We start from the raw sequence: 26,878 nt of genomic DNA on the forward strand, positions 1-26,878 counted from the left end.
CGGTAAGGAAGCGGCTAAAGGTACTCATGTTTATTCCCCTCATGACAAGAATGGGACGGGAACCTTTGTCTCGGTTCCCCCTCCCCCGGTCTATGGAGGACCGGTTCCTACACCTCACATCAATAATCATTGTCCTCGTCCTAAGCTTGTTAAGGGTGATTTTGCTAATTGGGTTTTTCGTATCAAGTCTCATTGAATCACAGCTCAACAAACCTTTGAAGAATCATTGAGAAAGGCTTCTACCCGCATGATACAAACAACTTCACCCCAAGAGAAGAAGTGGACAATCAATACAATCACTCCGCTTTGTTCATCCTTCAAGATGCGGTGCCACCCGAAGATCTATCTCACTTATGTCCCTTCACTCGTGCAAAGGATTGTTGGGAACATATTGTATCTTTGTACAAGGGGAGCTCAAGCATCCAATGGTCCAACTTTGAAGTAGTCCTTTATGTGGCCGATGAATTCGTGATGCTAGAAGATGAGGATCCGCGTGATCTCTACTGGAGGGTGAGAACTCTTGCAGTTGCTCTCAAAGACCATGGGAGCAAGGATACGGATGACAATTGGATCAAGCGCAAGTTTCTCAAGGTCATTATGCCCTTCAACAAGGCCATGTCTTCCGTGATTCGTCAAAGGCCAGAATTTCACACCTTAACCTCAAGTGAAGTGTTCGATGAGTTTATTGCCATGAACATCATGAACAAGACCGCCAACAATGCTCTTGCTCGTGTCCGGTCAAAGAAAAGCTCAACCACCCTTGCTTTGAAGGCCAAGGCCATTCCGGAAGAGGAAGAGGAGGAAGAAGAGGAGTGTTGCCCTGAGGATAGCAAATATGCTTACCATGAGCACATGGCTCTTGCGTCAAGGCAATTTTGAGGCAACAAGAGGAACTCAAGGACCAAATTCACCAAGAACAACTCAAGTGGCTTAAATAACAAGCAACGTGTGAGGACTTGCTATAATTGCGGCAATGTGAGTCACTTTGTGGTGGAGTGCCCTTATGAGAAGAGGGAAGACAATGGTGGCAAACTCATTCGCAAAGACAAAGCCAAGTCTTTCCCAAGCAAGAACAACTTCACCAAGATGACTCCTCCAAAGGGCTTGGTGGCGCATGAAGATACGCATCCGATGATGATGATGAAGACACAAGTGGAGAAGGAATGGCAACGCCAACCATTGCAATTGCCACATCTTCCCCCTCCAAGGTCTCTCTCCTCGGCGCCCCCAACGAGAACACCATTGCCAAGTGCCTTATGGCCAAATGTATCAACAAGGTAACCTCAAACACCAAAACCACCATCACTACTAGTCCTTCATTGTTAGATTGTGTTGATGATAGTGAGGTGGTAAATGTTGATGAGTATGAGTTTACCAAGTTTGTGAATAAGCTCAAGGGTGAATCCAAGAAGCACTTTGTTGCTCTCTTGGAACAACTTGGTGAGGCCAATGGCATCATTGAGACTCATGAGGATACTATCTCCAAGATGGAGTGTGTCGGTGTCAAAACTGGCAGACCTCGGGGTAGGGGGTCCCGAACTGTGGATCTGGGATCGATGGGGGACAAGGGACGACGAACATGGTGTTTACCCAGGTTCGGGCCCTCTCGAAGAGGTTATAACCTACATCCTGCTTGATTATATTGGATGTATAGTATGGGTTACAGAGTAGGTCTACCTCGAGATCAGCATGAGCTAAACCCTAAGGTGATGAAGTGATGAATATATCTCCCTCCTAAAGACTACAACCCTCGATTTATATAGACACCGATAGGGTTAGGGTTGCTGGAGATAGATTACAATAAGGGATGAAAAGATCTTGCCTATCCTTAACTTGGAGGACATACCACGGCTTCATAGATCTTCTGTCTCTATGCGGCTTCACCAGTCCGGCCCATATTCAATGGGTCGGCGCCCCGAGGACCCCTTAATCCATAACTCCCTCAGTAGCCCCCGAACTTTCCTCCAACGCCAAGGCTTCTATCCTACATCCGCTCACTCAACTGTATCCGGCTTGCGAGGCAAGTTCTTAAATGTGCTTTGTTCATATTCTGAGCCAAGTGATGTCCGGAATCTGAAACGGTATTTTTACTTAAAAACGAAGGCAATAACAAAAAACCATTCAAGACTAAACAGTGCCTTCATCTGAAAACTTTTTCTCTTTCAACGAAGAGTCACGTATGGCCATAACGCCAAGTGGTTAGTATTTCTTTGAGCATGGCACGAGGCCCACCCTCGTTTGACATGTCTCATCAAGGTGGGGATCGTGCCCGGCCTTTTAGGGGATATGATCAATGATTTTGATTCCCCTTCCCGCACATAACGTTGCGAGCATATCGGGAAGAGGAGAAGCCAACGACATGAAAAAGGGAGCTCCTAGCCTATCAACAACCTATAAAGGGGGAGCTACAACAGTCAACACCCCACGCCTTCTTCCACTTTCCGCTCACGCAGACCCTTAGAGCTCTAGCGCCCCTTTTCTCTGCTTCCACAGCAAATCCCACCCCGTCTCCTTCGACCATGGCCGGATCCAGCGCCAACGGGAAGTGGGAGGTCTCCATCATCACTGATGGTGACATCTTGAAGTTGAAGGAGGCCGGCTATTTGTCAGCCGACATTGCCCATCGGGCCCCCGAAGAGGGCCAGATCATCCCCACGCCCAAGCCAGGCGAAAGGGTTGTATTCCTCCCCCATTTCCTTAGGGGGCTTGGATTTCCTCTACACCCCTTCGTAAGGGGGTTGATGTTCTTTTACGGGCTAGATTTTCATGATCTAGCCCCCAGCTCGCTCCTCCACATCTCGACTTTCATCGTTTTCTGTGAAGTGCTCCTTCGAGTCCGGTCGCACTTCGGTATATAGCTGATGGTGTTCAACGTCAAGCCCAAAGTGGTCGGCGACAAACATGCGGACTGTGGCAGGGCCATGATTAGTAAACTGAGGCGGGTCCAGTGGATGGAGGGCCACTTTGTCGACGCCGTCAGAATGTGGCAAAAGGAGTGGTTTTATATCACCGAGCCAAGGGATGCCGCCTGGGGAGCGGCTCCCGCATTCAGGTCCGAACCCCCTACCAGACTGGCCTCGTGGACCACCAAGAGCCCGGACTGGGGGTGTGTTGCCCACATGAAGGTGTTGCAAAAGTGCATCTATCAGCGTCCTGGGAATGGGGATGCCCAGACTTGCCTGCCTATGGCCCACCAGCGTGGCTCCATCAACGGCCTGGTACGGCCCAGCTTCAGCGGCAACCACTCAAGACCCTCACGAGGCGGATGACGCCAAGACCTCCCTGGGGGCAGTCTCACTAGGCTGACTCCCGAGGAGTGGAGATATCTATGCAAGGGGCACCTCACGAGGTTCGCGTGACGTGAGCCATGACGACCAAGGCCAGGCGGGCGCCAGCGGGCGTAGTGTACCAGTTTCCTCTTTGGTGTTAAGGAGGCAAGCGCGGGCGAGGAGTCCTGAGGCATCAGTCAAAAGTTTCCATATCGGTGCAACAAGACCAAGACCGCTAGGACGGCAGGACGGAGGTCATCGCGGAGCTCACAACAGAGTCACCACCAGAGCCTTTGGCAGGCGAAGACTACTTTTGTCAGGATAGCTCGTACTGAAGGAAATATGCCCTAGAGGCAATAATAAGGTTGTTATTTATATTTCCTTATATCATGATAAATTTTTATTATTCATGCTAGAATTGTATTAACCGGAAACTTAGTTTATGTGTCAATACATAGACAAACAGAGGGTCACTAGTATGCCTCTACTTGACTAGCTCATTGAATCAAAGATGGTTAAGTTTCCTAGCCATAAACATGAGTTGTCATTTGATTAACGGGATCACATCATTAGACAATGATGTGATTGACTTGACCCATTCCGTTAGCTTAGCACTTGATCGTTTAGTATGTTGCTATTGCTTTCTTCATGACTTATACATGTTCCTATGACTATGAGATTATGCAACTCCCGAATACCGGAGGAACACCTTGTGTGATATCAAACATCACAACATAACTGGGTGATTATAAAGATGCTCTACGTGTGTCTCCGAAGGTGTTTGTTGGGTTGGCATAGATCGAGATTAGGATTTGTCACTCCGAGTATCGGAGAGGTATCTCTCGGCCCTCTCGGTAATGCACATCACTATAAGCCTTGCAAGCAATGTAACTAATGAGTTAGTTGTGGGATGATGCATTACAGAACAAGTAAAGAGACTTGCCGGTAACGAGATTGAACTAGGTATTGAGATACCGACGATCGAATCTCGGGCAAGTAACATACCGATGACAAAGGGAACAACGTATGTTGTTATGCTGTTTGACCGATAAAGATCTTCGTAGAATATGTAGGAGCCAATATGAGCATCCAGGTTCCGCTGTTGGTTATTGACCGGAGATGAGTCTCGGTCATGTCTACATAGTTCTCGAACCCGTAGGGTCCGCACGCTTAACGTTCGGTGATGATCGGTATTATGAGTTTATGTGTTTTGATGTATCAAAGGTTGTTCGGAGTCCCGGATGAGATCAGGGACATACGAGGAGTCTCGAAATGTTCGAGGCATAAAGATCGATATATTGGAAGGCTATATTCGGACATCAGAAAGGTTCTGAGTGGTTTGGGTATTTATCGGAGTACCGGAGAGTTACGGAATTCGCCGGGGAGTATATGGGCCTTACTGGGCTTTCGGGGAGAGAGAGAGAGGGGCTGCCTAGTGCAGGCCGCATGCCCCCCCCCCAATGCCTAGTCCGAATTGGACTAGGGGGAGGGGCGGCGCCCCCTCCTTCCTTCTCTCTTCCCCTTCCTTCTCTCCTACTCCTACTACTTGGAAGGGGGGAATCCTACTCCCGGTGGGAGTAGGACTCCCCAGGGCGCGCCATAGTAGAGGGCCGGCCCTCCCCCTCCTCCACTCCTTTATATATGGGGGAGGGGGCACCCCATAGATACACAAGTTGATCATTGATCTTTTAGCCGTGTGCGGTTCCCCCTCCACCATAATCCACCTCGGTCATATCGTAGCGGTGCTTAGGCGAAGCCCTCCGTTGGTAGCTTCACCAACACCGTCATCACGCCGTCGTGCTGACGGAATTCTCCCTCGAAGCTCTACTGGATCATGAGTTCGTGGGACGTCACCGAGCTGAACGTGTGCAGATCGCGGAGGTGCCGTTCGTTCGGTACTAAGATCGGTCGATCGTGAAGACGTACGGCTACATCAACCGTGTTGTCATAACGCTTCCGCTTACGGTCTACGAGGGTACGTGGTCGACACTCTCCCCTCTCGTTGCCATGCATCACGATGATCTTGCATGTGCGTAGGAATTTTTTTGAAATTACTACGTTCCCCAATAGTGGCATCCGAGCCAGGTTTATGCGTAGATGTTATATGCACGAGTAGAACACAAGTGAGTTGTGGACGATACTAGTCATACTGCTTACCAGCATGTCATACTTTGATTCGGCGGTATTGTTGGATGAAGCGGCCCGGACCGACATTACGCGTACGCTTATGCGAGAATGGTTCTACCGACGTGCTTCGCACACAGGTGGCTAGCGGGTGTCAGTTTCTCCAACTTTAGTTGAATCGAGTGTGGCTACGCCCGATCCTTGTTGAAGGTTAAAACAGCACATACTTGACGAAATATCGTTGTGGTTTTGATGCATAGGTAAGAACGGTTCTTGCTCAGCCCGTAGCAGCCACGTAAAACTTGCAACAACAAAGTAGAGGGCGTCTAACTTGTTTTTGCAGGGCATGTTGTGATGTGATATGGTCAAGACATGATGCTAAATTTTATTGTATGAGATGATCATGTTTTGTAACGGAGTTACCGGCAACTGGCAGGAGCCATATGGTTGTCGCTTTATTGTATGAAATGCAATCACCATGTAATTGCTTTACTTTATCACTAAGCGGTAGCGATAGTCATAGAAGCAATAGTTGGCGAGACGACAATGATGCTACGATGGAGATCAAGGTGTCGCGCCGGTGACGATGGTGATCATGACGGTGCTTTGGAGATGGAGATCAAAGGCACAAGATGATGATGGCCATATCATATCACTTATATTGATTGCATGTGATGTTTATCCTTTATGCATCTTATTTTGCTTAGTTCAACGGTAGCACTATAAGATGATCTCTCACTAAATTTCAAGGTACAAGTGTTCTCCCTGAGTATGCACCGTTGCGACAGTTCTTCATGCTGAGACACCACGTGATGATCGGGTGTGATAAGCTCTACGTTCACATACAACGAGTGCAAGCCAGTTTTGCACATGCAGAATACTCGGGTTAAACTTGACGAGCCTAGCATATGCAGATATGGCCTCGGAACACTGGAGACCGAAAGGTCGAATGTGAATCATATAGAAGATATGACCAACATAGTGATGTTCACCATTGAAAACTACTCCATCTCACGTTATGATCGGACATGGTTTAGTTGATATGGATCATGTGATCACTTAGATGATTAGAGGGATGTCTATCTAAGTGGGAGTTCTTAAGTAATATGATTAATTGAAATTTAATTTATCATGAACTTAGTCCTGGTAGTATTAGCATATCTATGTTGTAGATCAATAGCTCGCGTTTAGCTCCCCTGTTTTATTTTTGATATGTTCCTAGAGAAAACTAAGTTGAAAGATGTTAGTAGCAATGATGCGGATTGGATCTGTGATCTGAGGATTATCCTCATTGCTGCACAAAAGAATTATGTCCTTGATGCACCACTAGGTGACAGACCGATTGCAGGAGCAAATGCAGACGTTATGAACGTTTGGCAAGCTCGATATGATGACTATTTGATAGTTTAGTGCACCATGCTTTACGACTTGTAATCGGGGCTTCAAAGACGTTATTGAAATGCCACGGAGCATATGAGATGTTCCAAGAGTTGAAAATAGTATTTCAGACTCATGCCCATGTCGAAAGGTATGAGACCTTTGACAAGTACTTTGCCTACAAGATGGAGGAGAATAGCTCAGCTAGTGAGCATGTGCTCAGAATGTCTGAGTATTACAATCACTTGAATCAAGTGGAAGTTAATCTTCCAGATAAGATAGTGATTGACAGAGTTCTCTAGTCACTATCACCAAGTTACTAGAACTTCGTGATGAACTATAATATGCAAGAGATAATGGAAAGGATTCCCAAGCTCTTCGTGATGCTGAAATCGACGAAGGTAGAAATCAAGAAAAACATCAAGTGTTGATGGTTGACAAGACCACTAGTTTCAAGAAAAGGGCAAAGGGAAGAAGGGGAACTTCAAAAATAACGGCAAGCAAGTTGGTGCTCCCGTGAAGAAGCCCAAAGCTAGACCCAAGCCTGAAACTGAGTGCTTCTACTACAAAGGAAATGGTCACTCGAAGTGGAACTGCCCTAGATACTTGGCCGATAAGAAGGATGGCAAAGTGAACAAAGGTATATTGGATATACATGTTATTGATGTGTACTTTATTAGTGTTTATAGCAACCCCTCGGCATTTGATACTGGTTCAGTTTCTAAGAGTAGTAACTCGAAACGGGAGTTGCAGAATGAACAGAAACTAGTTAAGGGCGAGGTGACGATGTGTGTTGGAAGTAGTTCCAAGATTTATATGATCATCACCGCACACTCCCTATACTTTCGGGATTAGTGTTGAACCTAAATAAGTGTTATTTGGTGTTTGCGTTGAGCATGAATATGATTTGATCATGTTTATTGCAATACTTTTATTCATTTAAGTTAGAGAATAATTGTTGTTCTGTTTACATGAATAAAACCTTCTATGGTCATACACCTAATGAAAATGGTTTGTTGGATCTCGATCGTAGTGATACACATATTCATAATATTGAAACCAAAAGATGCAAAGTTAATAATGATAGTGCAACTTATTTGTGGCACTGCCGTTTAGGTCATATTGGTGAAAAGCGCATGAAGAAACTCCATGCTGATGGGATTTTGGAATCACTTGATGCTTGCGAACCATGCCATATGGGCAAGATGACTAAGACTCCGTTCTTCGGAACAATGGAGCGAGCAACTGACTTATTGGAAATAATACATGCTGATGTATGCGATCCGATGAGTGTTGAGGCTCGCGGCGGGTATCATTATTTTTTGACCTTCACAGATGATTTGAGCAGATATGGGTATATCTACTTGATGAAACATAAGTCTGAAACATTTGAAAAGTTCATATAATTTCACAGTGAAGTGGAAAATCATCGTAACAAGAAAATAAAGTTTCTACGATCTGATCGTGGAGGAGAATATTTGAGTTACGAGTTTGGTCTTCATTTGAAACAATGCGGAATAGTTTCGCAACTCACGCCACCTGGAACACCACAGCGTAATGGTGTCCGAACATCGTAACCGTACTTTATTAGATATGGTGCAATCTATGATGTCTCTTACCGATTTACCACTATCGTTTTGGGGTTATGCATTAGACACAGCTGCATTCACGTTAAATAGGGGACCATCTAAATCCGTTGAGACGACAACATATGAACTGTGGTTTGGGAAGAAACAAAAGTTGTCGTTTCTTAAAGTTTGGGGTTGCGATGCTTATGTGAAAAAGTTTCATCCTGATAGGCTCAAACCCAAATCGGAGAAATATGTCTTCATAGGATACCCAAAGGGGATAGTTGGGTACACCTTCTATCACAGATCCGAAGGCAAGATATTCGTTGCTAAAAATGGGTCCTTTCTAGAGAAGGAGTTTCTCTCGAAAGAAGTGAGTGGGAGGAAAGTAGAACTTGATGAGGTAATTGTACCTGCTCCCTTATTGGAAAGTAGTTCATCACAGAAATCTGTTCCTGTGACTCCTACACCAATTAGTGAGGAAGCTAATGATGATGATCATGTAACTTCAGATCAAGTTACTACCGAACCTCGTAGGTCAACCAGAGTGAGTCTGCACAAAAGTGGTACGGTAATCCTGTTCTGGAGGTCATGTTACTTGATCATGACGAACCTACGAACTATGAGGAAGCGATGATGAGCCCAGATTCCGCGAAATGGCTTGAGTCCATGAAATCTGAGATGGGATCCATGTATGAGAACAAAATGTGGACTTTGGTTGACTTGCCCGATGATCGGGAAGCCATAGAAAATAAATGGATCTTCAAGAGGAAGATGAACGATGATAGTAGTGTTACTATCTACAAAGCCAGACTTGTCGAAAAAGGTTTTGACAAAGTTCAAGGTGTTGACTACGATGAGATTTTCTCACTCGTAGCGATGCTTCAAGTCTGTCCGAATCATGTTAGCAAATTGCCACATTTTATGAAATCTGGCAAATGGATGTCAAAACTAAATTCCTTAATGGATTTCTTAAAGAAGAGTTGTATATGATGCAACCAGAAGGTTTTGTCGATCCTAAAGGTGCTAACAAAATGTGCAAGCTCCAGCGATCCATCTATGGACTGGTGCAAGCATCTCGGAGTTGGAATATACGCTTTGATGAGTTGATCAAAGCATATAGTTTTATACAGACTTGCGGTGAAGCCTGTATTTACAAGAAAGTGAGTGTGAGCACTACAACATTTCTGATAAATATATGTGAATGACATATTGTTGATCGGGAATAATGTAGAATTTTCTGGAAAGCATAAAGGAGTATTTGAAAGGAGTTTTGCAAAGAAAGACCTCGGTGAAGCTACTTACATATTGAGCATCAGGATCTATAGAGATAGATCAAGATGCTTGATAAGTTTTTTCAATGAGTGCATACCTTGACAAGATTTTGAAGTAGTTCAAAATGCAACAGTCAAAGAAAGAGTTCTTGCCTGTGTTACAAGGTGTGAAATTGAGTAAGATTCAAAGCCCGACCACGGCAGAAGATAGAAAGAGAATGAAAGTCATTCCCTATGCCTTAGCCATAGGTTCTATAAAGTATGCCATGCTGTGTACCAGATCTATTGTATACCCTACACTAAGTTTGGCAAGGGAGTACAATAGTGATCTAGGAGTAGATCACTGAACAACGGTCAAAATTATCCTTAGTGGAATAAGGATATGTTTCTCGATTATGGAGGTGACAAAAGGTTCGTCGTAAAGGGTTATGTCGATGCAAGTTTTTGACACTGATCCGGATGACTCTAAGTCTCAATTTGGATACATATTGAAAGTGGGAGCAATTAGCTAAAGTAGCTCCGTGCAGAGAATTGTAGACAAAGAAATTTGCAAAATACATACGGATCTGAATTTGGCAGACCCGTTGACTAAACTTCTCTCACAAGTAAAGATGATCACACCTTAGTACTCTTTGGGTGTTAATCGCATGGCGATGTGAACTAGATTACTGACTCTAGTAAACCCTTTGAGTGTTGGCCACATGGAGATGTGAACTATGGATATTAATCACATGGTGATGTGAACTATTGGTGTTAAATCACATGGCGACGTGAACTAGATTATTGACTCTAGTGCAAGTGGGAGACTGAAGGAAATATGCCCTAGAGGCAATAATAAGGTTGTTATTTATATTTCCTTATATCATGATAAATGTTTTTTATTCATGCTAGAATGGTATTAACCGGAAACTTAGTACATGTGTGAATACATAGACAAACAGAGTGTCACTAGTATGCCTCTACTTGACTAGCTCGTTGAATCAAAGATGGTTAAGTTTCCTAGCCATAGACATGAGTTGTCATTTGATTAATGGGATCACATCATTAGAGAATGATGTGATTGACTTGACCCATTCCGTTAGCTTAGCACTTGATCGTTTAGTATGTTGCTATTGCTTTCTTCATGACTTATACATGTTCCTATGACTATGAGATTATGCAACTCCCGAATACCGGAGGAACACCTTGTGTGCTATCAAACGTCACAACGTAACTGGGTGATTATAAAGATGCTCTACAGGTGTCTCCGAAGGTGTTCGTTGGGTCGGCATAGATCGAGATTAGGATTTGTCACTCCGAGTATCAGAGAGGTATCTCCGGGCCCTCTCGGTAATGCACGTCACTATAAGCCTTGCAAGCAATGTCACTAATGAGTTAGTTGCGGGATGATGCATTACGGAACAAGTAAAGAGACTTGCCGGTAACGAGATTGAACTAGGTATTGAGATACCGACGATCGAATCTCGGGCAAGTAACATACCGATGACAAAGGGAACAACGTATGTTGTTATGCGGTTTGACCGATAAAGATCTTCGTAGAATATGTAGGAGCCAATATGAGCGTCCAGGTTCCGCTGTTGGTTATTGACCGGAGATGAGTCTCGGTCATGTCTACATAGTTCTCGAACCCGTAGGGTCCGCACGCTTAACGTTCGGTGACGATCGGTATTATGAGTTTATGTGTTTTGATGTACCGAAGGTTGTTCGGAGTCCCGGATGAGATCAGGGACATGACGAGGAGTCTCAAAGTGTTCGAGACGTAAAGATCGATATATTGGAAGGCTATATTCAGACATCGGAAAGGTTCTGAGTGGTTCGGGTATTTATCGGAGTACCGGAGAGTTACGGGAATTCGCCGGGGAGTATATGGGCCTTATTGGGCTTTAGGGGGGGAGAGAGAGGGGCTGCCTAGGGCAGGCCGCGCGCCCCCCAAGGCCTAGTCCGAATTGGACTAGGGGGAGGGGCACCGCCCCCTCCTTCCTTCTCTTCTCTCTTCCCCTTCCTTCTCTCCTACTCCTACTACTTGGAAGGGGGGAATCCTACTCCCGGTGGGAGTAGGACTCCCCAGGGCGCGCCATAGTAGAGGGCCGGCCTCCCCCTCCTCCACTCCTTTATATACCGGGGAGGGGGCACCCCATAGATACACAAGTTGATCATTGATCATTTAGCCGTGTGCGGTGCCCCCCTCCACCATAATCCACCTCGGTCATATCGTAGCGGTGCTTAGGCGAAGCCCTGCATCGGTAGCTTCACCAACATCGTCATCACGCCGTCGTGCTGACGGAATTCTCCCTCGAAGCACTACTGGACCGTGAGTTTGCGGGACGTCACCAAGCTGAACGTGTGCAGATCGCAGAGGTGTCGTACGTTCGGTACTAGGATCGGTCGATCATGAAGATGTACGACTACATCAACCTTGTTGTCATAACGCTTCCGCTTACGGTCTACGAGGGTACGTGGATGACACTCTCCCCTCTCGTTGCTATGCATCACCATGATCTTGCGTGTGCGTAGGAATTTTTTTGAAATTACTACGTTCCCCAACACGTACTAGCCATCCCCCTTCAAACTGGGCCGTTGTGGGATCCCTTCCCGCCTAAACATTTGGGGAAGAGGACCAAGGCCATTATAAATAGGACCTAGCCACCATCGTAGCAAAGGGAAGATCATTCAGATCATCCTCACACCCACCAGCTCATCGAGCCCAAGAACGCCTCTCCTTCTGAGACTGTTCATCCTCTGTACTAGTTCATCCTCAGCCCCTCGAGGCAATCGACCACACACTGGAGTAGGGTATTACACCGCGAGGTGGTCCGAACCAGTATAAAACCCCGTGTCCCTTATTCTTTGGGTTCATCGAGCTAGGCCATGGAATCGTTGAGCGAGCAAGATGGGGAGAGATTGTTCTTCGTGCGCACCCCATAGTTCGAACCTCTCAATGGTCTGCGGAACCCGTGATCCGACATTTGGTGCGCCGGGTAGGGGTGCGCCGGAGAGTCGCCTCTCCGTCTGCTCCGCCTCTTCGTCTGCTGCGTTCGACTCTCATGGCAGGCACCGCCCCTCCGGCTGGATTGACGAGCACGCACGAAGACGCCATGGTGTCAGGACCCCGATTCCAAGTCACATCGATCTAACCGGTAACACCTCATATCACTTTGCGGCCTCACGCACGGTATTCCCACGGGTGTCGCCTTACCATGGCCCGGGACCATTTGCGTCTTTTGGCTCACGTATATGATAGTGTCGCTAGCATCCATATGACAGAGAACCGGGGCCGACATGACTAGTCGTGAACCCGAAGTGGCACTAACTTACGGGGATAGGCATACATGAATCAACATCGAGCATGTCGGTCAGCAGCGTGTGAATCTGGGCTGTAGCACTGGGCTAACAGGACTCCGGGAACCCGGGCTGTAGCAGGCTAGGCAGGACTCCGGATGTCACCGCGTGACATTTCCCCGAAGGGACAGACATAGGAACGAAGTGAATCACATGCCGGCCAGTCAAATGTTCCGGAGCAGTAGTGCTGGGCTAGCAGGACTCTGGTGAACCGGGCTATAGCGGACTACTATGGCTCATGGAAGCACAAGACTACATTTCCCCATAAGAGAGGCTACCAAGGGTAAACAACTAGGTTGTCGCATCCCACACATACCAAGCATTTCAATCATACACACAATATGCTCGATATGTGCATATACAACATGGCATCACAACAAGACTCTATGACTCAGAGTATTTATTCATTAGGCTCTGAAGAGCGAGATATTACAAACATAGGTCTGATGACCCAACATTCAGAGCATACAAGTCAAAGCACATGCGGAAGATTAACATGTCTGAGTACAGACATCTACAAAAGAAAAAGGCTGCGAAGCCTGACTATCTACAAGATCCTGCTGAGGGCACAAGATCGTAGCTGAGGTAACAAGCTAAACGTCGAAGTCCACACGGAACTACTAGCGAGACTGACGTCTCTCTGCAAAACATAAACTAAGCAAACGTGAGTACAAATGTACCCAGCAAGACTTACATCAGAACTATCTACATATGCATCGGTATCAACAAAGGGGGTGGTGGAGTTTAACTGCAGCAAGCCAGCTTTGACTCGGTGGCTATCCTAAACTATGACTGCAAGTAACTCTTTTGAGGTGGCGCACACGAGTCCACATATTCACCATATCAATACACCACTATGGATCCGCTCCCGTCTCCCCACGAGAACGCCATCCATAGCACTCACGCTTATCTTGCGCATTTTAGAGTATCCACTTTCACTTGTCTATGAACTGTACAGGCAACCCAGAAGTCCTTTACCGCGGACACGGCTATTCGAATAGATCATATTAACCCTGCAGGGGTGTACTTCGTCACACACGCTCTCGCCACTTACCACCATGTACACGTCGTGTACCTCGGCAACCTTCAAGCGGAAGCCTGGCGAGGGAGTCGGCCACGACCTGACTAACCACACAAGTCTCTCGTCCAGGTTTATCGCCTATTCGGGTTCCATCCGCAAGGAGATCCGGCCGGGGTGTCGCTCACGGCCCCAAACGATGTGTGCAGGATTCCCAAGCCCACCTCGACGGATGGATCTACGCTTGGTACACCGTGCCACGGTGCCTAGTCTGTCCCAAGCCCACCTGTACCGGGTGCCACTTGGTAGACTACTAACACTACCTACAAACACCAGAAACTAGTTGCAACTCCTGGACAGAGATCAAGTTGATTAATAAGTCGAGAGGGGCACTTAAGCATTCCAATGTGTGGTAGTAACTGTTCATGGATCACAAACACAGAACTCAGTTCCTGGGGACGGCTGCAATGAGACAACCCACCATGTACTCCTACATGGCCTCTCACCGCTACCTTTACCAAATCGTGTTCACACACTTAGCTCTCACACAGTAGGACATGTTCACAACTTTCCAATTCATTCCCGATGAATCAGACCTGACACAACTCTAAGCAATAGCAGGCATGACAAACAAGCATGAATGAGTAGGCACATCAGGTCTCAAACAACTCCTACTCATGCTAGTGGGTTTCATCTATTTACTGTGGCAATGACAGGTCATGCAGAGGAAAGGGGTTCAGCTACCGCAGCATGTAACAGATGAAACGTTGTTGTCCTAATGCAGTAAAAGAGAGCAGGAGCGAGAGAGTGGGATTGTATTGGAATGAACAAGGGGGTTTTGCTTGCCTGGCACTTCTGAAGATGATATAACTCTTCATCGGTGTCATCGGACTCATCGTCGAAACCACGTCTACCGAGGGGGAACAACACCGGCAAACAGAGAAGAAACACGATCAATGCAATGCACAATATGATGCATGATCATGACATGGCAGTATGCTGTGATTTGGGCTAATGCAACTAGCAACAAGTTAAATGAAGTTGGTTTGAATCCAAGATTCAAATTCAAACTCCATATGTGGAAATTCAAATGCCATTTACATGATTTGTCCTAAACAGCAAGGTGAAGTTGCTCTAACATGCATGAAACCAGTGCAGATGGATAGATTGGATTTTTCTGATCATTTTTCATATATAATTTGTTTCATTTGGAGCTACAGTTGAATTTCTATGAATTTTAGAAGTTTAGGGCATTTTCTAGAATTTCCTGAATTAAATTTAATCCAGAAAATGACTAATTGCGTCAGCACTGCGTCATGCCTGTGTCAGCAGGTCAGCAGCGCTGACCAGGGTCAAACCTGACGTGTGGGGTCCACACGTCAGTGACACCGGTGCTAACCCGCGTTGACTAGCACTTTGACCTGCTGCGGGGCCCATTGTCAGTGGCTAAAGGGCGGCTGAGCTGGCAGGGATTAGCGCTAATGACTGCGCCATGTCGGTCCTCGCCGGAGTTCCACCAGCGGCGACCACAGAACACGGAGGGGCACGCCGGACTTGCGCTAGAGGCATCAGCTTGGCACGCTGAGGGCACCAGGGGATAGCCCTTGATCTTGCGCATCCAAAGGACCAAGTGAGAGGTCGCGGGGTCACCGGAATTCATGCCGGCGATGAGCTTTGGCGGCGGTGGTGTTCGGTGGTGCACGGGCGCGTTGCTACGGTGTATCAGTGAGCAAATGGAGGAGCTGGGCACGGGGAGCGCTAAGAGCAGCACGGTGAGGCCAGGGGAGCACGGAGGCTATGCGTGCAGCGGCAATGGCGGACGGCGGCTTCGGTGCTCATGGGGAACGGTGCTAAAGCAACCAAACGAGGGCAGGGTTAGGGGGAAATGATCGGGGGCTCACCACGGTCACGAAGAGCTTCTCGGCGAGCTCGGGGAGGCACGGACAGCGTTGAATCGACGGTGGGGTTGCCGACGGCCGAAGCTCGAAGACGATGACGATGCAGTCATTGCAGGGCGTCCGGAGTGGCTTCTTTCGATGGAGAGGCGTAGCGCGAGGTGGCGGAGCTACGGGGCATCCTAGCTAGGCTTGGGGGGCTCGGTGGCCACGGCATCGGCGAGCGGCGTCGACGAGCTCCACTCGGGCAGAGAGGGAGAGAGAGCAGAGGGCGAGGGAGAGAGCAGAGAGTGAGGGAGAGGAGCGAGGGGGTCGAGGGGAGGTGCGTGGCGTTCACAGCCGCGTCGGGGAAGCGGCGGGAAGCAGGAGGTGGCGCGGGCGCGTGCCGGCGTGCGGCGAACACACGCCCGGCATCCCTCTGGCGTCCTTCTGGCGCGAGGTGGGAGACGGTGGCGGCTCTGGTGGGCTGGGCCAGCTCCTGGGCCGTGGTGGGGCGCCAGGTAAGTCCAGGTGAGGGGCCCAGGTGAGTCCTTCTCTCTCTCTCTCCTTTCTAATTCTATTTCTGCTTTCTATTTATTTGATCTGTTTTGAATTAGTAGAAATACTAACTCATTTTGGAAACTCCTGAAAATAATTGTGGGCACTATTAGAATTATTTCCAACTGCCCCCAATTGCTTTCATAAGTATTGAAGCATTTAAAATATTTATAGGCATTAAATGCTTCAATTCAAATACAATATGATTTAACTAAAAATCCATAAATGGCCAAGAAATATGCTCATCATTTTTGGCAGAGGTTTTCACCTTTATCAGAAATCATGAACATTTTCAAAGGCATTTTGGGTTCTTTGAAAAAGATTTTATTTGAACCTCTTTGAGTTCTTTCTGGTGCTAGGGTTTGATCAATCCCCATTTCAGTTTTAAATAAAATTTAAACATGCTGCAACAGACATGTGCTAGCCTAGTGCAAGGTAAGGCTAGGGATGTGACAACTTACCCCCACTAAAACAAGAATCTCGTCCCGAGATTCAAGCGTAGGGTAAGAGGAAAAGGGGACACAAAAGCTAACACAATCTTCTCGATCCAATACCCTCATCGAAGATGTTGACTCATTGCTTCAAATTGATCTTGTCGTCTTTGCTTTCTGGATCTTCATCCAACATGATGACGGCAGAAGAAACTCTATAGGAATCGATCTTCTCGAAGATTGAGCATCTCACGATGAACTCACGGAATAGGACATAGTAACATCCCTTGAGCTGAGACACAAATCATACATCCAGAGGGATGGAGTGAAATAGATGACGAAGGTTCACTGGGTAGGCAACAATTCCACACTTTCGAAGGTGGTGAACGGTTGTCAACGTAGCGAGGAGTTGAGTTGCCATGATACCATAACGAGACATATTAAGGAAGATGACTCACATAATATCCCCTTAAGTGGCAAAAAGAATTACTTTTGATTCAAAGATCATTGAAACTCTTTAAACCAGCTTAAGGCAATCACAAACGATCGTGTGAACGAATTCGAAAGAATGGCATACTCATACCAGAAGGAATGATGTGGACTACATTGTTGAAGACAACACCATGGATGATTTTGCTTATCATCGGGGATGGATGGGACCCATAGTAGGACCACTTTTGAAGATGATCCTAAACAGTAATTACTGAGATGCAAGCTGGGAACAAAATGCAAATGATGGGAATGATTCTAGTAACTGGGGAGAAACCCAACAGTAGAGAGTGATTCCACTATTGGAAAGGTTATAACATAACCGAGGAAATTGGGGCCAATCCCAGTTAGTGCCGATGATGACACCTAATGCTTGCGCGTGCTCTCAAGAACTTGAGCATTTCCATATTCCTCAAGTTTTACCAACATCCGTGCCGAGGATCCTGGCATCATATCTTACTACCATGATGAATAGTGATGGACAATGCGGATACAAAGGAAGATAACACCTTCTCAGACTTCCCCTTAGCGAGGCTAAGGAAACAGAATCTGGATGATCGACCGAGAGACATTTAGCACTCCGCTTCTAATGTTCTCCTTGATGTGCTAGTGCAACCCATTTATTAAAATGGTTTGGTACGTAGAACATCAAGTAATAGGTCGGACTTCGGGAGCGCAAGAATCCATAAGAATAACTACTGGAGTAAATCCTGCGAAATCCTTATGGGGAGGTAGCCAACTTCCTCAATCAAAACACAACAATAATAGGTCCTCCAGCTGGGTGTGTCGGCCACGGCATCCACTTTACCAGTTACAGAGAGACCAATATTATAGTTCTTGGGAAACGTTCCAACCATCATATCTGCCTGAGATTCAGATCTGGTTGGTGTCAAGATATTCCAGACTCATCAAGTCTGGAGAGAAAAATGAAAGTTTGCAACACAAGTCGACGAGATGACGTTGCGAGATTCTCGGGAAATGAGCTACGGTAGCAAGCTCCAAAACATGAGCTGGTTCTGCTACATACATGTGAGCACGCTGTCCCAGACAAGCATGACCACATAGTAGTCTTACAATGAAACACTACCGAGTTCTAGTTGTGAACCATCATTGAGGATAACGAAGTCTTTACGCAAGTCCATGGATTAGATCCCAAGCATAGACTTCTCTTCCTTGAACAAATCAGTCAGTGGCTTGGTGTGCTAGGGAATACATATGGAATGGAGATGATCAGTCTATCAAACCACAGAATACTTTGCACATGCTTGACTGACTTGGGATGATTCCAGAGGGAGCAAAACAAACTTTCTTGAATTCACGGCGGCAACTTGCTTCAAATGCACATGAACTAGAGGAAGTCACTTCTTTCATCCAAACATATACTTCATGAGCTAGCATGAAGAGATGCTTTCAAAGTTTCCAACACTAGCTTAATGTTCAACATGAATCATGGACAAGATGAAAATATTGTCGATGGGCTCAACAACAGGTCATCCAAATTTCCATGAAGATGGAATTCCACAACTATGTGAACAAAGCGATAGAATTGGTCAAACCCAAAGAATATAATGGTGTATGCTCGAGGAAACAACCACGAGTAAGACAACATTACGAATATCGTTGGTTATGATTTGATTTGAGGATAGCCCATACTCAAATCAAAGATTGGATAAGGTGATAGGTCCATTAACTGATCACGGGGGTCAATCGATGAAAATACCATCTTTCTTCAACACCCATACAAGATATCCCTTAAGATGAACTAGGTCGGACAAGCTTTTATCTTCCAACTCTCCAAGTTGTTGTTTGGCTTAACCAACTAGCTCAGGGGTATCCAACACGGATTCTTGGAGAAGGGGTGGTTTATAGGAAAACCATTTGATCACGAGCTCAACATAGCGGTCAGGTGACAACCTGGTGATACTTCTGAGAAGATATTCGGAAAATCACGAACCATCAATATGTTATTAAGCTCGAGAACAATCTTGCTTTTCAGGGCAAGACGATGTGATCAAAAAGAGCGAGGAATTGATACAATCCTAACTCGTTGACCGAAGAGTGCACTAGGAAAAATGGACTAGGTAACACGATCAATCTCAGGATGATGATTGAATAACCAACACGCTAAGAATGAGATTGTTGTCCATTAACTACCAAGCAACGGGGTTGCTAGGAATATTGATTTCACACGTCACAGTTCACTTGTCAGCATTCCGGTTACAACCAACACGGAGACCGAGAGATGAATAATGATGGCGAGAAGTATCACTACATCAAGAATTCATGAGAGATTGTGCAATTCTCACGTCATTCTTGATATGAAAGAGGGTGACACTCCAAGGTAGAACAGAACAAAAACTGGATTGGCATTTTGATCTGTGGAATACAACTACTTTGACCCAATCCTAGATATGGACGAGGTACCGGAGTTTGTTTCTCCTAGCCATCCAGAATAGAATGGCTTGACGGACCACAAGAATAATAGGCATCAATGAGCACGATTGCACACATACTCTTGACTATCAATTGATAGACGAGGGCCAGGAAATAACTAAAGAGAGACAACTCAAAGGAGCATATGGTTTTCTGAGTTGCGGATGCATAAATTTAGTATGTCAAACAAGTTCAACATATTTCTTCCAGATAATCCATGCAGAAAGGTAGGACTGGCAGATTCACAATATGGATGGAGTACTCCTCAAGAGCACCCTGGTTGAGATCTTTTGGTTCAAAAGAACTTCTGCCATGATGGTTCACGGTATTGGAAGAATGAGATACCACGGACCTCGAGGACTATCACAAAGGTTACTAATATCCTAAAGGTACGGGCAACACTATCAACACGAGGTAAGTAGAGTGAATCTTGGGTCAAGAACCCAAGAGTAGGATACCTACTACTAAATGGCATCACGAGATGCTTTCGAGAATGGTGGCCAGAATCATCACACCGGGAACACAAAACATGGCTAGATTACTAGGTGACTCTCTAAAACACCTAGGGTCATAATAATAGCTCCAACATTTATACCGAGGCAATAGAGTGCCCCAACGCACCGGTAGTGTGCTTAATCTGGCCCAAAGGAACATCGAGAACGGAAAGAAGGGATTTGCAAATGCATCAGATTATTTAGAGGCCTGGGATGACTCAGACAGCATAACGGCTGTAAATGCTCAAAAAGATTTGAGACATCATGTAAAATGGTGGCATGACCGCTCAACATCACAATAACAAGGTTCCGAGACCAACTATGAACATACAGAAGTAGTAGGAACTAAACTGAGGCTTAAATCGGTCAATCCTATAAGTCTACAGAGTAGCAACACGTGATCCTGATAGAAAGATGAGAATCCTAGTTCTTAATCCCCGTAGAAGAGAAGAGGATGACTCAGATCAGAAGGGCATAAGGCATAAGGAGTAAAAAGAGCCTTACGTTCCCATCCACAATCAATTCCCTTACATAACTAAAGCATTTCTAGACTCGACTTCGACCAGTTTGGCTTGGTAATACTACAGGCAGTCAGGCTCTGATACCAAAGCTGTCAGGACCCTAATTCCAAGTCACATCGATCTAACCGGTAACACCTCATATCACTTTGCGGCCTCACGCACGGTATTCCCACGGGTGTCGCCTTACCATGGCCCGGGACCGTTTGCGTCTTTTGGCTCACGTATATGATAGTGTCGCTAGCATCCATATGACAGAGAACCCGGGCCGACATGACTAGTCGTGAACCCGAAGTGGCACTAACTTACGGGGACAGGCATACATGAATCAACATCGAGCATGTCGGTCAGCAGCGTGTGAATCCGGGCTGTAGCACTGGGCTAACAGGACTCCGGGAACCCGGGCTGTAGCAGGCTAGGCAGGACTCCGGATGTCACCGCGTGACATTTCCCCGAAGGGACAGACATAGGAACGAAGTGAATCACATGCCGGCCAGTCAAGTGTTCCGGAGCAGTAGTGCTGGGCTAGCAGGACTCCGGTGAACCGGGCTGTAGCGGACTACTATGGCTCATGGAAGCACAATACTACATTTCCCCATAAGAGAGGCTACCAAGGATAAACAACTAGGTTGTCGGATCCCACACATACCAAGCATTTCAATCATACACACAATATGCTCGATATGTGCAAATACAACATGGCATCACAACAAGACTCTACGACTCAGAGTATTTATTCATTAGGCTCTGAAGAGCGAGATATTACAAACATAGGTCTCATGACCCAACATTCAGAGCATACAAGTCAAAGCACATGCGGAAGCTTAACATGTCTGAGTACAGACATCTACAAAAGAAAAAGGCTGTGAAGCCTGACTATCTACAAGATCATGCCGAGGGCACAAGATCGTAGCTGAGGAAACAAGCTAAACGTCGAAGTCCACACGGAACTACTAGCGAGACTGACGTCTCTCTGCAAAACATAAAATAAGCAAACGTGAGTACAAATGTACCCAGCAAGACTTACATCAGAACTATCTACATATGCATCGGTATCAACAAAGGGGGTGGTGGAGTTTAACTGTAGCAAGCCAGCTTTGACTCGGTGGCTATCCTAAACTATGACTGCAAGTAACTCTTTTGAGGTGGCGCACACGAGTCCACATATTCACCATATCAATACACCACTATGGATCCGCTCCCGTCTCCCCACGAGAATGCCATCCATAGCACTCACGCTTATCTTGCGCATTTTAGAGTATCCACTTTCACTTGTCTATGAACTGTACAGGCAACCCAGAAGTCCTTTACCGCGGACACGACTATTCGAATAGATCATATTAACCCTGCAGGGGTGTACTTCGTCACACACGCTCTCGCCACTTACCACCATGTACACGTCGTGTACCTCGGCAACCTTCAAGCGGAAGCCTGACGAGGGAGTCGGCCATGACCTGACTAACCACACAAGTCTCTCGTCCAGGTTTATCGCCTATTCGGGTTCCATCCGCAAGGAGATCCGGCCGGGGTGTCGCTCACGGCCCCAAACGATGTGTGCAGGGTTCCCAAGCCCACCTCGACGGATGGATCTACGCTTGGTACACCGTGCCACGGTGCCTAGTCTGTCCCAAGCCCACCTGTACCGGGTGCCACTTGGTAGACTACTAACACTACCTACAAACACCAGAAACTAGTTGCAACTCCTGGACAGAGATCAAGTTGATTAATAAGTCGAGAGGGGCACTTAAGCATTCCAATGTGTGGTAGTAACTGTTCATGGATCACAAACACAGAACTCAGTTCCTGAGGACGGCTGCAATGAGACAACCCACCATGTACTCCTACATGGCCTCTCACCGCTACCTTTACCACATCGTGTTCACACACTTAGCTCTCACACAGTAGGACATGTTCACAACTTTCCAATTCATTCCCGATGAATCAGACCTGACACAACTCTAAGCAATAGCAGGCATGACAAACAAGCATGAATGAGTAGGCACATCAGGTCTCAAACAACTTCTACTCATGCTAGTGGGTTTCATCTATTTACTGTGGCAATGACAGGTCATGCAGAGGAAAGGGGTTCAGCTACCGCAGCATGTAACAGATGAAACGTTGTTGTCCTAATGCAGTAAAAGAGAGCAGGAGCGAGAGAGTGGGATTGTATCGGAATGAACAAGGGGGTTTTGCTTGCCTGGCACTTTTGAAGATGATATAACTCTTCATCGGTGTCATCGGACTCATCGTCGAAACCACGTCTACCGAGGGGGAACAACACCGGCAAACAGAGAAGAAACACGATCAATGCAATGCACAATATGATGCATGATCATGACATGGCAGTATGCTGTGATTTGGGCTAATGCAACTAGCAACAGGTTAAATGAAGTTGGTTTGAATCCAAGATTCAAATTCAAACTCCATATGTGGAAATTCAAATGCCATTTACATGATTTGTCCTAAACAGCAAGGTTAAGTTGCTCTAACATGCATGAAACCAATGCAGATGGATAGATTGGATTTTTCTGATCATTTTTCATATATAATTTGTTTCATTTGGAGCTACAGTTGAATTTCTATGAATTTTAGAAGTTTAGGGCATTTTCTAGAATTTCCTAATTAAATTTAATCTAGAAAATGACTAATTGCGTCAGCACTGCGTCATGCCTGTGTCAGCAGGTCAGCAGCGCTGACCAGGGTCAAACCTGACGTGTGGGGTCCACACGTCAGTGACACCGGTGCTAACCCGCGTTGACTAGCACTTTGACCTGCTGCGGTGCCCATTGTCAGTGGCTAAAGGGCGGCTGAGCTGGCAGGGATTAGCGCTAATGACTGCGCCACGTCGGTCCTCGCTGGAGTTCCACCGGCGGCGACCACAGAACACGGCGGGGCACGCCGGACTTGCGCTAGAGGCGTCAGCTTGGCACGCTGAGGGCACCAGGGGATAGCCCTTGATCTTGCGCATCCAAAGGACCAAGTGAGAGGTCGCGGGGTCACCGGAATTCATGCTGGCGTCGAGCTTTGGCGGCGGTGGTGTTCGATGGTGCACGGGCGCGTTGCTACGGTGTATCAGTGAGCAAATGGAGGGGCTGGGCAGCACCTGCTAGGCACGGGGAGCGCTAAGAGCAGCACGGTGAGGCCAGGCGAGCACGGAGGCTATGCGTGCAGCGGCAATGGCGGACGGCGGCTTCGGTGCTCGTGGGGAACGGTGCTACGGCAACCAAACGGGGGCAGGGTTAGGGGGAAATGACCGGGGGCTCACCGCGGTCACGAAGAGCTTCTCGGCGAGCTCGGGGAGGCACGGACGGCGTCGAATCGACGGTGGGGTTGCCGGCGGCCGAAGCTCGAAGACGATGACGATGCAGTCGTCGCAGGGCGTCCGGAGTGGCTTCTTTCGGTGGAGAGGCGTAGCGCGAGGTGGCGGAGCTGCTGGGCATCCTAGCTAGGCGAGGGGGGCTCGGTGGCCACGGCATCGGCGAGCGGCGTCGATGAGCTCCACTCAGGCAGAGAGGGAGAGAGAGCAGAGGGCGAGGGAGAGAGCAGAGAGTGAGGGAGAGGAGCGAGGGGGTCGAGGGGAGGTGCGTGGCGTTCACAGCCGCGTCGGGATGCGGCGGGAAGCAGGAGGTGGCGTGGGCGCGTGCCGGCGTGCGGCGAACACACGCCCGGCATCCCTCTGGCGTCCTTCTGGCGCGAGGTGGGAGACGGTGGCGGCTCTGGTGGGCTGGGCCAGCTCCTGGGCCGTGGTGGGGCGCCAGGTAAGTCCAGGTGAGGGGCCTAGGTGAGTCCTTCTCTCTCTCTCCTTTCTAATTCTGTTTCTGCTTTCTATTTATTTGATCTGTTTTGAATTAGTAGAAATACTAACTCATTTTGGAAACTCCTGAAAATAATCGTGGGCACTATTAGAATTATTTCCAACTGCCCCCAATTGCTTTCATAAGTATTGAAGCATTTAAAATATTTATAGGCATTAAATGCTTCAATTCAAATACAATATGATTTAACTAAAAATCCATAAATGGCCAAGAAATATGCTCATCATTTTTGGCAGAGGTTTTCACCTTTATCAGAAATCATGAACATTTTCAAAGGCATTTTGGGTTCTTTGAAAAAGATTTTATTTGAACCTCTTTGAGTTCTTTCTGGTGCTAGGGTTTGATCAATCCCCATTTCAGTTTTAAATAAAATTTAAACATGCTGCAACAGACATGTGCTAGCCTAGTGCAAGGTAAGGCTAGGGATGTGACACATGGGCCTCCAGGCCTTCACCCCTACCTTACGACAGGTGCAGTGGCCGCACAAGTTCAAGCCGGAGATGCCGCCTCGCTATGATGGTGCGGCGGATCCAGCAACCTTCCTGCTGGTGTATGAGGAGGTCCTCTAGGAAGCCGGAGGAGATGACAAGGTCATGGCCAATTAGTTTCCCATGGCCCTCGCTGGTGTACCGCGCGCCTGGCTGCTCAACTTGACAGGATCTCCTGTGGCCTCCTGGGAAGAGATGCGCGGTCTCTTTGTCGTGCGCTTCGCAGCGCAAGCGCCCCCTGCCATTGCAGCCCTTATCGATGGTTCGCAGGCCCTGCCCTCGGGTTGCCATATCAAGTAGTTCGTCCGCCAGATGGGTGCCGCCTCTGTGCAGCAGGGGTCTCCCCCAGGATGGGCGGCGCCCAAGGCCGACCTCACCTTCGACTCAGGGGACCACTCAGCGACCACCACTGGCTCAGGCGCGCTCCCGATGCTCTGCACACCCACCATCTGCAACGTGGTGGTGACCAAGACCCTCATCGACGGCGGGGCTGGCCTCAACATGCTCTCCGTGGAAGCTTTCGGCTTGTTCCACGTGCCGCACGACTGGCTCCATCCCACCAAACTCTTCTCCGGAGTTGGCAACTATTCCACCAGCCCACTGGGGCAGATCCGCCTCCCAGTCACCTTCGGTAACCGCGACAACTACTGCACCGAGCTTATCGAATTCGACATCGCTCGCGTCGGCCTCCCATACAACACCATCCTCGGGTACCCGGCCTTGGCTCAGTTCATAGCGGCAACTCATCCTGCCTACATCCTCATGAAGATGCTAGGAAGCAGCAGCGTCCTCACCGTGGCTAGAGACACCAAGGAGGCCCTGACGGCCCTCAACCTTGCCTTCAGGGCCGGGGGAGCAGCATGCCCCGTAGGCGAAGCAACACCTGGGACCCGGGGGGCAGCACCGGCGAAGAAGAAACAGTTGTTCTCTCAAGATCGGGCCAAGACGAAGCAGGTGTCGGTCGACGAGGACGGAGCCTCGGGAGCCACCTTCACCATAGGGCCGACCTTGACCCGGACAAAGAAGAGGCTTTGGTGAACTTCCTGCGCGCAAATAAGGAGGTATTCGCCTGGGAGCCCAAGCAACTGGTCGGGGTCCCGAGGGGGGTAATCGAGCATCAGCTAAGGGTATGCCCGAATGTGCACCTGGTGAAGCAGAAGGCACGACTACAGTCCTCAAAGAAGCAGTCCTTCATCGTCCAGGAGACCCACAAGCTGCAAGAAGCAGGTTTCATCCGCGAGGTTCGGTACCCGGAGTGGCTGGCGAACCCGGTCATCGTGCCCAAGAAAGGCGGGAAGGAACGCATGTGCATTGACTTCACCAACCTCAATAAGGCCTGCCCTCAATACCCGTTCCCACTTCGACGCATTGATCAGATTGTTGACTCCACCACCGAATGCGACTTGCTGTGTTTCCTACATGCTTTCTCAGGTTACCACCAGATCAAGATGGCGGTGGAGGAAGTGGAGAAGACGGCTCTCTTAACCCCGTGTGGGGTGTACTGCTACACCTGCATGCCGTTCGGGCTGCATAACGCTGGGGCAACCTTCCAGCAGCTGATGCACATCGCTCTAGGCCAACAGCTCGGGAGGAACGCTGAGGCCTACGTCGACTACATTGTGGTGAAATCTTGGGAGGCGAGGACCCTCATTCAGGATCTGGAGGAGACTTTCGCTAGCCTGCGCAAGGTAGACCTGCGGCTCAACCCGAAGAAATGCGTGTTCGGCGTCCCCTCCGGCAAGTTGCTGGGTTTTCTCGTGTCGCACAGGGGGATCGAGGTGAACCCAGAGAAGGTCAAAGCAATAGAAG

The sequence above is a fragment of the Aegilops tauschii genome, chromosome 3, assembly GCF_002575655.3.
Source record: "Aegilops tauschii subsp. strangulata cultivar AL8/78 chromosome 3, Aet v6.0, whole genome shotgun sequence".
Lineage (NCBI taxonomy): Eukaryota > Viridiplantae > Streptophyta > Magnoliopsida > Poales > Poaceae > Aegilops > Aegilops tauschii.